This window comes from Canis aureus, chromosome 2 (assembly GCF_053574225.1).
Source record: "Canis aureus isolate CA01 chromosome 2, VMU_Caureus_v.1.0, whole genome shotgun sequence".
NCBI lineage: Eukaryota > Metazoa > Chordata > Mammalia > Carnivora > Canidae > Canis > Canis aureus.
Window position 1 is genome coordinate 60,009,332 of NC_135612.1, and position 11,800 is coordinate 60,021,131.

Sequence of the window (11,800 nt, forward strand, 5' to 3'; positions counted from 1 at the left end):
GAGACCCCCTGGCCAGCAGATAGAAACCACATTCTCCAAAATCAACTTGCTAGGCAATAAAGGGAATATTCTGGTTTCCCATCTGCCAAGTGGTTTTCCTGATTTCACCCCTTGTTCAGAACAGAAAGGAGCCATTGGTGGGGCAGCAGGAGGTTGGGGGGGTTGGGGGGGGCTGCGCTGCAAACTTCTGATTAGGTAGTTCCTTTTCACTGCCTCCAGGTGGCTCCCTGCTGCTGCCAGGATGCAGCTCACATCCTAGGAAGGCTGGCCCCAGGGACCCCTGCCTCCATCAGCACACTGAGCATCTTGCAGACCCTAGGTTCTCTCTAGAGTCTCAGCCTGGAACATTCCTTGCCCCCCCCCCCCCCCCAAGTTCCTTTGCCTGGCTAGTAAATGTCTTTTGACCCAGATATCTTTTGCCTGGCTGTCATCTCCTCCAGGAAGCATTTCTGGATTGCCCAAGCTACTTCAGGTAGCTTCATGCCTCCATCCATCAGGGTGCTGGCCACACTGGGAGGTCTTTGTTCTTGTCTGGGCTGAGAATGAGAGCTGGGCTCAACTCCTCTGGGGGCTGTTGGCCAGAGCTAGCAGCTGCCCTGGGAGGTCTGAAGGCACTGTGTTTCCCTCCATCCTTCCTCCATCACTGCTCCCTCCTTTTTTTTTTTTTTTTTAAGATTTTATTTATTTATTCATGAGATACACACAGAGAGAGCGAGAGGCAGAGACACAGGCAGAGGGAGAAGTAGGCTCCATGCGGGGAGCCTGCTCTGGGACTTGATCCCTGGACTCCAGGATCACAGCCTAAGCCGAAGGCAGGTGCTAAACCGCTGAGCCACCCTGGGATCCCCCACTGCTCCCTCCTTGTCCCTTCCTTCCTCCCTGGGTTCCTTTCATCTTCCCTCATGTGCTGGGATCAGGAGAGCACTCCCAGGAGGTCTCCTTTGGGGCCCCTGACACCCCCTCTTGGAGGCCAGCCTTGTGTCTGGGCCGCCCCCACGCCTTCGGTTCCCTATGTCAGCCTTGATTTACTAGACATGCTGGGCCTGCTTGCTGGGTGTCTGGCCCCGTCTGGAAGTAAGCATTTGCTTCAAGGTGATAAACAGGGCTCACCGGGGCTGGGCCCCCAGCCAGCGCTTCCAGGCCAGTCTCCTGCCACCCTGCTGTTTTCCCCAACTCCGTTGAGTTCAGCCAAGAGAGGTGATTTAAATAAGTTGTCCCCAATTTTTCTCTGTTCCTTCCAGGAAATATCTTGCACACACTATTTGTGTTTTGAAAAATCAATGCAATAAATGGCATTCAACATGCTCCGTAGCTGGGAAGGATGGAATCCTTTTCGTCCCTCTATTTCTATTCCTGCCAATAGAGAAGGCACCTGTGGCAGATAAATCCCCACATGAGAATGCTGGAGGGGGTTGGGATTTGTCTTCAGGAAGCTGGGGAGGAGCAGGAGCTCCAATTGCCTTGCATGATGGGAGGGGAAAACAGGGGGGCAGGGGTGGATATTCATGCCCCTGACCTCATGAGTGAAAAAATGTGAGTATGTAAAAAAAAAATTAAAAAAAATTTTTTTTTTTTAAATGTGAGCATGTGCCCCTAGAGGCCCCCTCTTCTGGGCCCCAAGCTCGGGTGGGGGCCAGGACATCCCTGTACCCCGAATCCATCTGAGCAGGGATGCCCACCGTAGCAGACACACAACAAACACCACAGAACACCTGCACACGAGGCTCGGGAAGGCACTAAGCGCATCCTGCAGCCCTGGGTGGCTGGGTGGGGAGCACATTCTACATCAGACGGGTCACACTGTGGGTTACAGTTTTCGAAAAGGCAAAACGTAGGATTATTTAGCAGTACTCTAACTTTGTGGACACTCGTTTGGTGAGCTTCGCAAGCTGTCTGGGACACGGAGCAGAGGGCTCCCCCTGGATGTCCCGGGGCCTCTGGCCGGGCCTCCCAGGGCCAGCCTGACTTCCAGCTGCCTGCACCTGCGCCTCCTTGCCCGGCCCACCCTCGGGCTTCTGGGCCCAGCTGTCTCTGTGCACGGGGGCTGCCTGCGAGTGTCTGGGGATCAGCCCATCCCGGGGTGCGGGGGGCTCTGAACCAGCGGCAACACCCACTCAGCAGACGTGTGACCTGCACGGTGCTGACACTGTGGGTGCTGGAGGTCAGCTCCTGCCTTCAAAGTACTGACCGTCTATGGGTGAGACCGTTAGAAAGGGGATTTATAAGTGAGAAATTTTCCCCCACAGACCTCCTCTACAGGGTCCTCCATTGTGGGCAGGGCCAGCCCCCCTTGGAGGCTCATTCCCCAGCCCCACACAACCATCCTCTCCACCCTCTCCTTCCACCTCCAGTCCCCCGCAGACCCACCTCCAGTCTCTCCACAGCTTAGAGCACTCTGGGTTTGCTGTCAGTGGGAAATACCCATTTCTTTTGCTTGGGTGCCTTACTCATCCTTTAAGAATTGGCTCTGGCACTACCCCCTCCAGGAAGCCTTCCTGGATAGCCCCTATGGGGGTCACATGCCTCTTGGGCCTCCACAGACCACAGTACTTCTCTGGCACAGCCCCATCAATCTTCATCAATATTGTCTTGTTGCATTTCTGTTTTTCTGGCCTGAGCTTCTTGAGGATGGCTCTCTGCACAGAGGAGGTGCTTAGTAGTAAGTTCTCATGGAGACAGTGGATGGTGGGTGGATGATGGTGGATGGACGGACGGATGGACAGTGAATGGATACATGTACAGATGTGTGGGTGGATGAATGGATGGGTGGGCGGATGGGTGGACACACAGAAGATGCATGGATCGATGCTTGGCTGTATGGATGAGTGGATGGAAGGATGCTCGAAGCCAGCACATTTCCAAGCGAATATGCCCTCTTCAATCTCAAGTTTGCATCCTGTCTAGCTGAGCCATCCCATACTCCCCCTATGTCAGCCTCCCTCTTCCTTCACACATCCAAGTCATGGTTTCCTGGGGGCTTTACTGGATGGTGCAAGTTCTCTTTGCTGGCTGTCCCAGGAGGCCTGCGGCTCTGTAGCCCTGGACTTAGCAGGGTGGGCGTGCAGGTGTGCTGCTGGATTCCTACTGCACTGCCATCTCCCACACTGGGTGACCCACTGAGTCTGGGGCGGGGGTGGTAGAGACGGTGAGAAGGTTGGCTCCACTCATCTTATTTGAAATATGCTCTGTTTCCTCCTAATGGCAGCCTTGGTCTCTGGACAGGAACCTGAGTGGCATGGTCATCGCATCTGAGGGGCGGAGGAACCTAGAAGGAGGAAAGAAGGAAGCAGCGGGACCCAGGGCTGAGGAGCAGGGGCAGTCATCCAGCACCCCTTCCTGCGGGCTTGGCTATTAGGCACACAGGGCAGTGGGTAGGGGTGTATCACTGGGTCTGAGCAGACCCTTATCAGGTGTGTTAGGAATGTGTTTAGCTGCAACTGAAAACCTGGCCTCTAGTGACCCGAGCCTAGAGGAGTTCCGTCCCTCCTGTAACCAGAGGTCTGGAGGGAGCAGCAGGGAGCACCCCCATCATGATGCCATCAGTGCGGAGGCTGCCACGTATCTGGACATCACATCTGCATCCCAGGCAGGGGGGTGGAGGCAGTGGAAAGGCCTTCCTTCTTCCTCATATGGTCTTAGCATTTGTGGTCCAGAAAGGAAGCTGCTCCCCACTCCACACCCCCCCTGACTTTCCTTCACATCTCATTGGTCACCAGTGGGGCATCTGTCCACCCTTTGATCACAGGCCAGAGGGATGGGGTGGCACAGCTAACGTGAACCAATCATGACTCACCGTTTTCCCAGCATCCGGAAAGCTCAGGTAGTTGGGGTGTGGGGTGGTGGCTGGGATGGGGTGGTGGTGGGTGGTGGTTGCTTTGAGAAGGTAGTGCGACATCTGTGCACACGTGACCGTACCAGGTAAGAGCGGGCCACGTCCCCCTGTAGTGGTGGAGAAAGGAGGGTGAGGTGATTAATTCCACACCCAGGGTCACACCTGGCTGAGATCTCCTGAGCTTGCCTGGTCTGTGCCTCCTCCCAGATGCTTGAGTTGAGCCTGGCAGGGAGAGTCCCTCTTGAGGACACCTGACCTTCTCCACGAGTGGCATTTCTGCTTTACAGGCCTCCTGTGATGGGGAGCTCTCTACCTGTCCAGGCCTGGAGGCTCTAGCCAGGCACCGTGGGCATAGAGAGGACGTGTCTGTCCCTGGGGAGATGGACACTGGACCCTGGGCCAGGAAAGTCCTCTGCATCATCCATACCTGCCCATCCATACCTGCTCATGGCGTGTAGAGAAAGAGCCTAGGGAAGAGTAGCCTGTGACCCTGCCCTGCTGCCCAGAGGCCAAGAGGTCGAATTATCCAGTCGCAGTTTTCAAGAGGTTACAGAGAACACTTCTGCCATCCCCTGTGCCCTCCGCTGCCCTCCGCTGCCAGGCTTGTCCTTGACTCACGGCTGTGGGGGTTGAATCAGATCTAAGACGGTCTTCAGGACACTTCCCTCCCTCCCTCTCTCCTCAGCCACCCTCTTTAAAGCTATGGGGGATACTTAAAAAGCGCCTTGAGAATTTCCAGAGCCTGCAGGGAGTTGCCAAGAAACCTGTTGAGACTGGAAAACAGACAGATGGCAATGATCCTTCAGCCCAACCAAGGAGGGTCTGAGGACGATTCACCCTCAGCCTCCTCCTTGACTCCCCACCAGAGATAGAACCCGGCCTCCAGGAAGGTCCCACAGTGGGGACCACGCTGTCCTCAGCGGGGTGCTTGTGTGCTGAGGCTGCTGGCACCCCCTGGCCTCCTGCCTTCCCTCCTCCCTGTGGCACAGAGTGGGTGGTGGCTCCAGGGCGGCCACTCAGCTACCTGAGCCTCCTGTCCTCTTCTCCAACCAGATTAATTATGTTCCCAGCTTGGTGGAATTATGCCGCTGTTATGCCCAAGCCCTAGGGGCCTGGAGCAGAGGCTAACGTCTGTTCAAATCCCACACTCCTCCCAGGCCAGCTGATGGCTCAGGTCGGGTCCCCCAAAAGTCGGCCTTGAGATAAAGCTTTGACCTTGGCAGTCACCTGCCCAAACGCTTCCAGGCCTCTGCCCTCCTGCTCCCTCGACGTCGGGTCCCGGAGACATGGACATGGGGTCTGGACCCCACCTGGAGACCTGTGTCTGTCCCAGCAGCCCCTCCCCGTGTCCTCCCCGCCGGGCGGTCAGGCCCCTCTGTGCATGGCTCTGGGCAGCCTGCACGCCCAGGAGAGGTGGTGCGGCGCCACGTGGCTGCGGGGGGCCTCTGGAGCTGGGCTGCCGGCCTCCGGATCCGGTCATGCTGTGACTCGTCTGCTCCCATGGTGTCGCCAGACCCCAGGAAGTGTGTGCAGAAGGAGCAGGGGGACTGTTGTCCACACGGCCGCCTCACTGCACGGCTGTCGCTGGAGGGTAGGATCCCCCGTGTGACTGCACTGGGTTCATTTCCACTCTCCTGCCACAGCCACCGACTAATACTTTATTTTATTTAAATTCAATTAGCCAACATGTAACACCCAGTGTTCATCACATCATGTGCCCTCCTTAATGACAAACTAATACTTTTGATGATGACTCTATTTTGCCCCGAAGGACTAGCAATTAGTGGTATATGTGCTAAGCCCCTGTTAGGGTTCCCTGGCCCGGTCTCTCCTGGGTCAGTACGATGCCGAAAATTGTCCCCCCAATCTCATCCTCTCCCTCCTGCTTTGTCCCCACTTCTCCACCCCTCTTTTCTGTCCACATTTATTTAAGCCTTGGTTTTGGTGTTGGGTGATTGGGGGTCCAGAGGTGGAGGAGCCACCGCCCTGCCCCTGTGCTATGATCTTCTGGGACGACTAGTCATAGAGAGATGATCCCCACTGGTTTCCAACCCAGGCGTCAGAGCTGGAGAGAGTAGGAGAGAGCCCCGTGATGGTGTAGGCGGGGCCTGGGAAGGTTGGGGGGATAGAGGGATGAAGGGGAGAGGCCCGGCTACCCAAATTAGTTTATGTGCTGCCCAAGCGAGCACTGGGCTACCCAAATTAGGAAGCGCAGGTGTACAGCAGGTTTCAGGCTCTGCTGAAAGTGCATGGCGGGCTCTGGGTTGTGCCAAATGTCACATTCTGGGTGGATGGTGACCTAAGTCTTATCTGTGCCTCTTTTCTGGTCTCTTGTGTGCCTCCCAGGGTCATTCTGAAGGTCAAATAAAACAGTGGCCGTGTAAAGGTCTCTCTAAATACAAAGGCCTGTACATAGTTTTGATTTTAAGAATCCTACCTTCCCATGTGAACGAAATTTTCTTGTTTAAACTTGTTTTCAAGTTGTGAAACTAAACTATGCGATTGAAAAAAGTTGAACAGTAAAACAAGATGAAATCAGAGAGGGAGACAAACCGTAAGAGACTCTCTAAGAAACAAACTGAGGGTTACTGGAGGGGAGGGAGTGGGGGGACGAGGTGAAGGAGGGCACGTGCTATGATGAGCACTGGGTGATATATAGACCGATGAGGGGACGCCTGGGTTGCTCAGCAGTTGAGAATCTGCCTTTGGCCCAGGACATGGTCCTGGGGTCCCGGGATCGAGTCCCACGTCGGGCTCCCATCATGGAGCCTGCTTCTTTCTGCCTATGTCTCTGCCTCTGTCTCTCTCTCTGTGTCTCTCATGAATAAATAAGTAAAATCTTAAAAAAAAAAAAAGCCTGTTGAGTCAGTGACCTCTACCTCTGAAACCAATAATACGCTATATGTTAATTAATTGCATTTAAATTTGAAAAACTTTTTAAAAAAGCTGAGCCACAAGCTGATAAAATGTGGAATGTGGAATATGAAGAGTTTCCCTTGATTCCCAAATTCACCACTGTGAACACTGCATATGCTGTAAAGACAGAAACATCTAGAGGGTTGAGAAAGCTCCAGCCAGACAGGCTGGGCTTGGCTCTGCCCACCACCCCTCGCTGGCCGTGTGCTCCTGGCGGGGCCCAGAGCTCTTGGAACCGTGGTTTTGCCAAGTTCACGTTGGGCTGAGAATCGTCTGTACCTCGCTGTGTTTGTGCGGGGATTAAATGGTCTTTACCGGGCCCAGCCTGACTGCAGGCAGTGTCAGCCAGGCCCGTGGCCGCCGTCCAGAGCCAGGGCGAGCATGTAGCGGAGCAGGCGTGAGTTGTGACTAGTCTTGCAAATGCCAAAAAAAATCATGACTCCTGTCATGATTCCAAGAGCGATTTCCGTGGCTTGTGAACAAGCTGTGCTGTTGGGCTTCCCCACTTTGCTTGCTGAAGCCATCTACCGTGTCCCGTTCGGCTTATTTCAAGTCACACTTTCCAGGTTTTAAAAAACACTGTGGTAAAATCCACATAACCTAAAACCATCGAGCCAGTGTCGAGCGGCCCATTGGGTGGCATGAGTGCATTCAGAGCGTCGTGCAGCTGTCCTCACCCTCCAGAGCGTCTCCAGATTTCCAAACTGAAACTCCGGCCCCAGCAAACAGTGACTCCCGGAGCCCTCCTCCCGAGTCCTGGCAACCCCTCACCTACCCATCCTACTTCCCATATCTATGAATTTACCCCCTGCGGGACTCCGTATTTGTCCTTGCAAAGGGCTTATTTCACCAAGCTGGATGGCTCAGCCACGTGGCACCGTGTGTTAGGATTTCCTTCCTTTCTAAGGCTGCACAATATTCTGTTGTCAGGAGGGACCACGTTGCACTTAGCCACCCATCCACATCGACAGGCACCGGGGCTGCTCCCACTGTTGGCTCTCAGTGAGCGCGGCTGCGGATGCAGGTGCTCACAGGCCTGTCCAGGCCCTGCTCTTCCTTCTGTCGGATGCCTGCCATTCGGGTACATCAGGCCCCTCTGGGTGCCAGGCCTGGCGTCAGGTGTGTGTGTGGGGAGGTGAGAGGGTGGATGGTGATTGTGACGCAGGCACCAGGCTTCAGGTCTGTGGAGGCCTGTCCACCGGGCTGCTCCCAAGACATTCTTGTCTGCACTTGAAGATGGCAGGAGCCCAGTGCCCACTGGCTCCAGCAAGGAGGGAGCTGGGAGCTGGGAGCTGGGAGCTGGGAGCTGGGAGCTCCTGTACCTGGGAAGGCAGGAGCTGCTGTCTCTGGGCCCTGCTGCATCTGGGGGTGGGGCTCTCTCTGCTTATCTCCCCACTTCCTGGGGAAGAAGTTCCTGGCTTTCCTTTCATCCTTGGGCTTCACTCTGCGGTCCTTCCAGGCAGCTGGGAAGCTGAGTGCCCAAGATCCAGGCTTCTGTATCCTCAGAACTTGGGGTCCCAGGGCAAGAGAGAGCTACCTACACCCCTGGGTCCAGGCAGGCAATCCTAGGAATTTCTCAGGTCCAGTGCTGGGCCAGGAAGACAGAGGTTGGGCCAGCAGGCTCAGCCTCCTGCTGGACAGACAGACAGATAGCCCAGAGGCCCCAGGAGCAAAGAGGGAGAAGCAGGCGGGCAGGAAAAGCTTGGATGTCCTCATAAGGCACGTACAGCTTTGATGGCAGAGCCCAGACAAAATGAAAACGAAACACAAAACACAAAAATCTGCTGTGGGCTGCAGAGGCCCACAGGCTTTCATCTGGGGCAAACCCAAACCCACCGCGATGAAGGGCTGGAGTGGAGGGAGCGCCTTCCCGAAGGCCTCCCTAAAGTTGATCATCCACAGGGATTTCTGTATGAAAACCTTTCCTGTTTTGGGTACAATATTTTCACTTTGGTTTGGCGGTGTGCAGACGCGGACTTCTGCCAACATCTCTCTGAGCAGAAGGGCCTCCCACTTCCTTTGCGAGCGTCCCCACAGGCTGTGCCCACCACGGTCGCCCTGGCCAGATTGTGGCCTGGGGCCCGGCTGGAGTCCAGATCTGACCAGGGCCTGGTGCCGGCTCTGCGCCCGGACTGCCGGTCCGCCTCTGAGGTGGAGGTCCTGGTGCGCGGCTCCCCGGGTGAGGGTCGAGTCCAAGGCCAACGAGAACGCTTGACAACCACAGGGCCATGACGAGGATCTGGAGTCCGATGATCACTCCTTTCCCAGCAGGAGCTCCTCTGCCCCTCCTGGGGCTCTGGCTTCTGCAAACACACAGTCATCGGAGGAGCGAGGACAGGAGTTGGGGTGGTGGCAGCGGCGACGGGGGCGTGGATGGAGGGCGGTCTCATCCGGGGACTGTGTTAGGGTTACTCTGGTTTAGAAGGAGGGGTGAGGCAGGACCTGGGGGCGGTGGTGCCTCGGCTGAGCCACCAGAGGCCTCGCCCTCTGGGTGAAACAGGGACCATGGATGGCATCTTTAAAAAAACTAACAGCATTGTTGAGATATAATTCTCACGCTGTAACCCACTCATTGTCTAGGCAGTTAAATGGATTTTATTCACAGAGCTGTGCACCCACAACCACGGTCCATTTTCGAACATTTTCATCTGGTCAAAAGGAACCTGGTGCTTTCAGCTGTCACCCTTGTCTCTCCCATTCCCCCTCTGTGGCCCTAAGCGGCCACTCGTCTCCTTTCCGTGTCTCTGGATTTCCATTCTGGACGTCACGCACCAACGGAATCCCCAGTACATGGCCTTCTGGGGCTCCTTCCACCGAGCATTGTGTTGTTGGGGCTCACCTGTGTGTGCTGCGGCTTGGTTGCTCCCCGTGGGTGCGCATCGTGCCCCAGTGTGGATACACCACATGCGGCTCGTGCCTTCAGGTGTTTGGCTATTGTAAGCGGCGCTGCTAGGAACACGCATACGCAGATCGCCACGTGGTCGACGTTGCTCCGACTGGAGGAGGGACAGGTCAGTGGTTCTCGTTAAAGTTTGTGCTTTCATCACGTTGGTGCAGGAGCAAGGGGGTGTGGGCCTTAAACTCACGAGCGGAGGCCAGGGGGCTGGCCTGGTGGGCCTGGTGAGGGTGGGGAGCTGTCGACCCCTGCGGAACTCTCTGCTTTAACGTTGAAATAGTTTCAGGAGAGCTGAAGGTCAGCTTCCCCTAATGTTAACATCAAGCCTCATTTTTCAGAATAATTAGTTTAGAAATTTAATAAGTAACTTGTGTACATAGCTCAAAATTCAGAATGCGCAAAAGGCGTGCCCTGAGAGGCCAGCCTCCCTCCCAGCCTGCCTCTCTTGGGGCTCTTCCCGGGAGGCGGGCATGGCCGGCCCCAGTTTCAGGTCTCCCGCTGACCCTGGCAGTCTTGCCCTTGCCTGGGAGTAGGGTTGCCAGGTAGGACACAGCGCTCCAAGTTACATCTGAATCCCAGATAAACAGTGAATAAATACTTTTTTTTAAAAAAGTATATCTCAAATAATGTATGGGACATACTTACACTAAAAAAAATTATTTGTTGTTTAATCTGAAATCCAAATTTAACTGGGTGTCCTACATTTTCGTGTGCTAACACTGGCAAGCCTGCCAAGGAGAGAAAGAGGCCCATGAGAGATTCGGCTTCAAGAATAAAACAAGTGACTCACAGGCAAAGCTGCTTCTGGGCAGTATTTGTGTTCCTGCGGATTTTTGTTTGGGTTATTTTATCCACATCTAGCAAATTGTTTCTACATATCTCATCTTATTTTCCGTGTGTTCATTCCTTTATTCAGCCCAAGAAGCCTCCCGTGTTCCAGCCTGGGGAAAGGCGAGACAGCGAGCCCCACGCCGCGGCTCTTCCTCAGGTGCTGAGAGGGCCCCCCACCAGCAGGGCGGCCCCCCCCCACCCCGACCCCGCACACCCTCTCTTGCTGCCCCTCAAAGCATCAGCCCCTGAGACCCGGCCCCGCGTGCCCAGGCGCTGCCTGATCGCTGCTGCGCAGAGCAAGGTCTAGGACACAGCAAGCTTTCCACTGATATTGTTAAGTGAGTCGGAGAATGTGCACCAGGAGTTAACAGTGTCATGTGACACTCAGCGTGGCGATGGGCGAATGCCCCACCCCCCCATGCAAAGCACCCCTTTCTTGGGTAATTTCGTGCGATACCTTTGCCGGGAGATGTGTTTCTGCCAGCTTGCATCTCTCAGGGATATGACAACAGCTCGGGTTCTCTTGTCATTTTGTCGTGAACACGTCTGCTGTGCCGGCGGATTCCGGAATCTCACCCAGGCAAACGTGTCCTTGTGGGGCCCCTGGAGGCGTCATGCCCTCCTGGGTCGTCCCCTCCTCTCCCCTCCTGGGGTGCCAGAATGACCCTTCTCTGCACATGCACGGAGTGTGTGACTTTGCTGGGGACATGGACTGTGCCTTGGGCATGACATGAGGTGGCCTGGGGGAGTGGCCCACGCTGCCCCTCGCCTGAGACCAGCACCAGGTCACCCCGATTCTCCCTGGCAGGGTGCCCTTCCGCGTGTCGAGTGCTTGGTCAGCCGCTGTGTTCTCAGCTGGAACTTGGCAGACGTCACCTTGACGTGTGTGTGTGTGTGTGTGTGTGTGTGTGTGTGTGTGTGTTTGTGTGCGCGCGCTTGTGCGGAGCTTTTGGGGGAAATGAGAATCTGGCAGTGATGCGGCCAAGTAGGATTTTTATGGGGTGTGTCCCGTGTGGGGCCCTGGCTGTACCTCCTGCAGGCCAGCAAGCTCCATCCAGGCCCCTTTCCCTCCACCTGGTCCGCACTGCTGGCCACACCCGGGGTCCGAAACCAGGCTCTCTGTAGATTAAGTGAAAACCAGGACGTGTGGAGCTGGCAGCCAGCCTGGGGACATGGGAAGGGCTTTTATTTGGGAGGGGGTGACTGCTGCTCTCTCAGTAAAGTGGACGAGCTAAATGGCGTCCATAGTCCTGCAGGCAGAAAGTCCTGCAGGATCATGACCTGTTGTCCCCGTGGCCCCCATTCCAGGGAGACAGGGACTCTTT

At 55.6% G+C, this 11,800-nt stretch overlaps 1 long non-coding RNA gene across 1 annotated transcript; it reads right to left on the reverse strand.

The window, feature by feature from the left end:
* Window positions 1–640: 640 nt before the first annotated feature.
* On the reverse strand, window positions 641–11,320 carry LOC144299645 (uncharacterized). Its single transcript, XR_013366290.1, has 3 exons — window positions 10,933–11,320; window positions 3,794–3,939; window positions 641–3,265 (listed from the first exon to the last, which is right to left on the reverse strand). It is a non-coding gene; the product is annotated as an uncharacterized LOC144299645 (long non-coding RNA).
* Window positions 11,321–11,800: the final 480 nt, after the last annotated feature.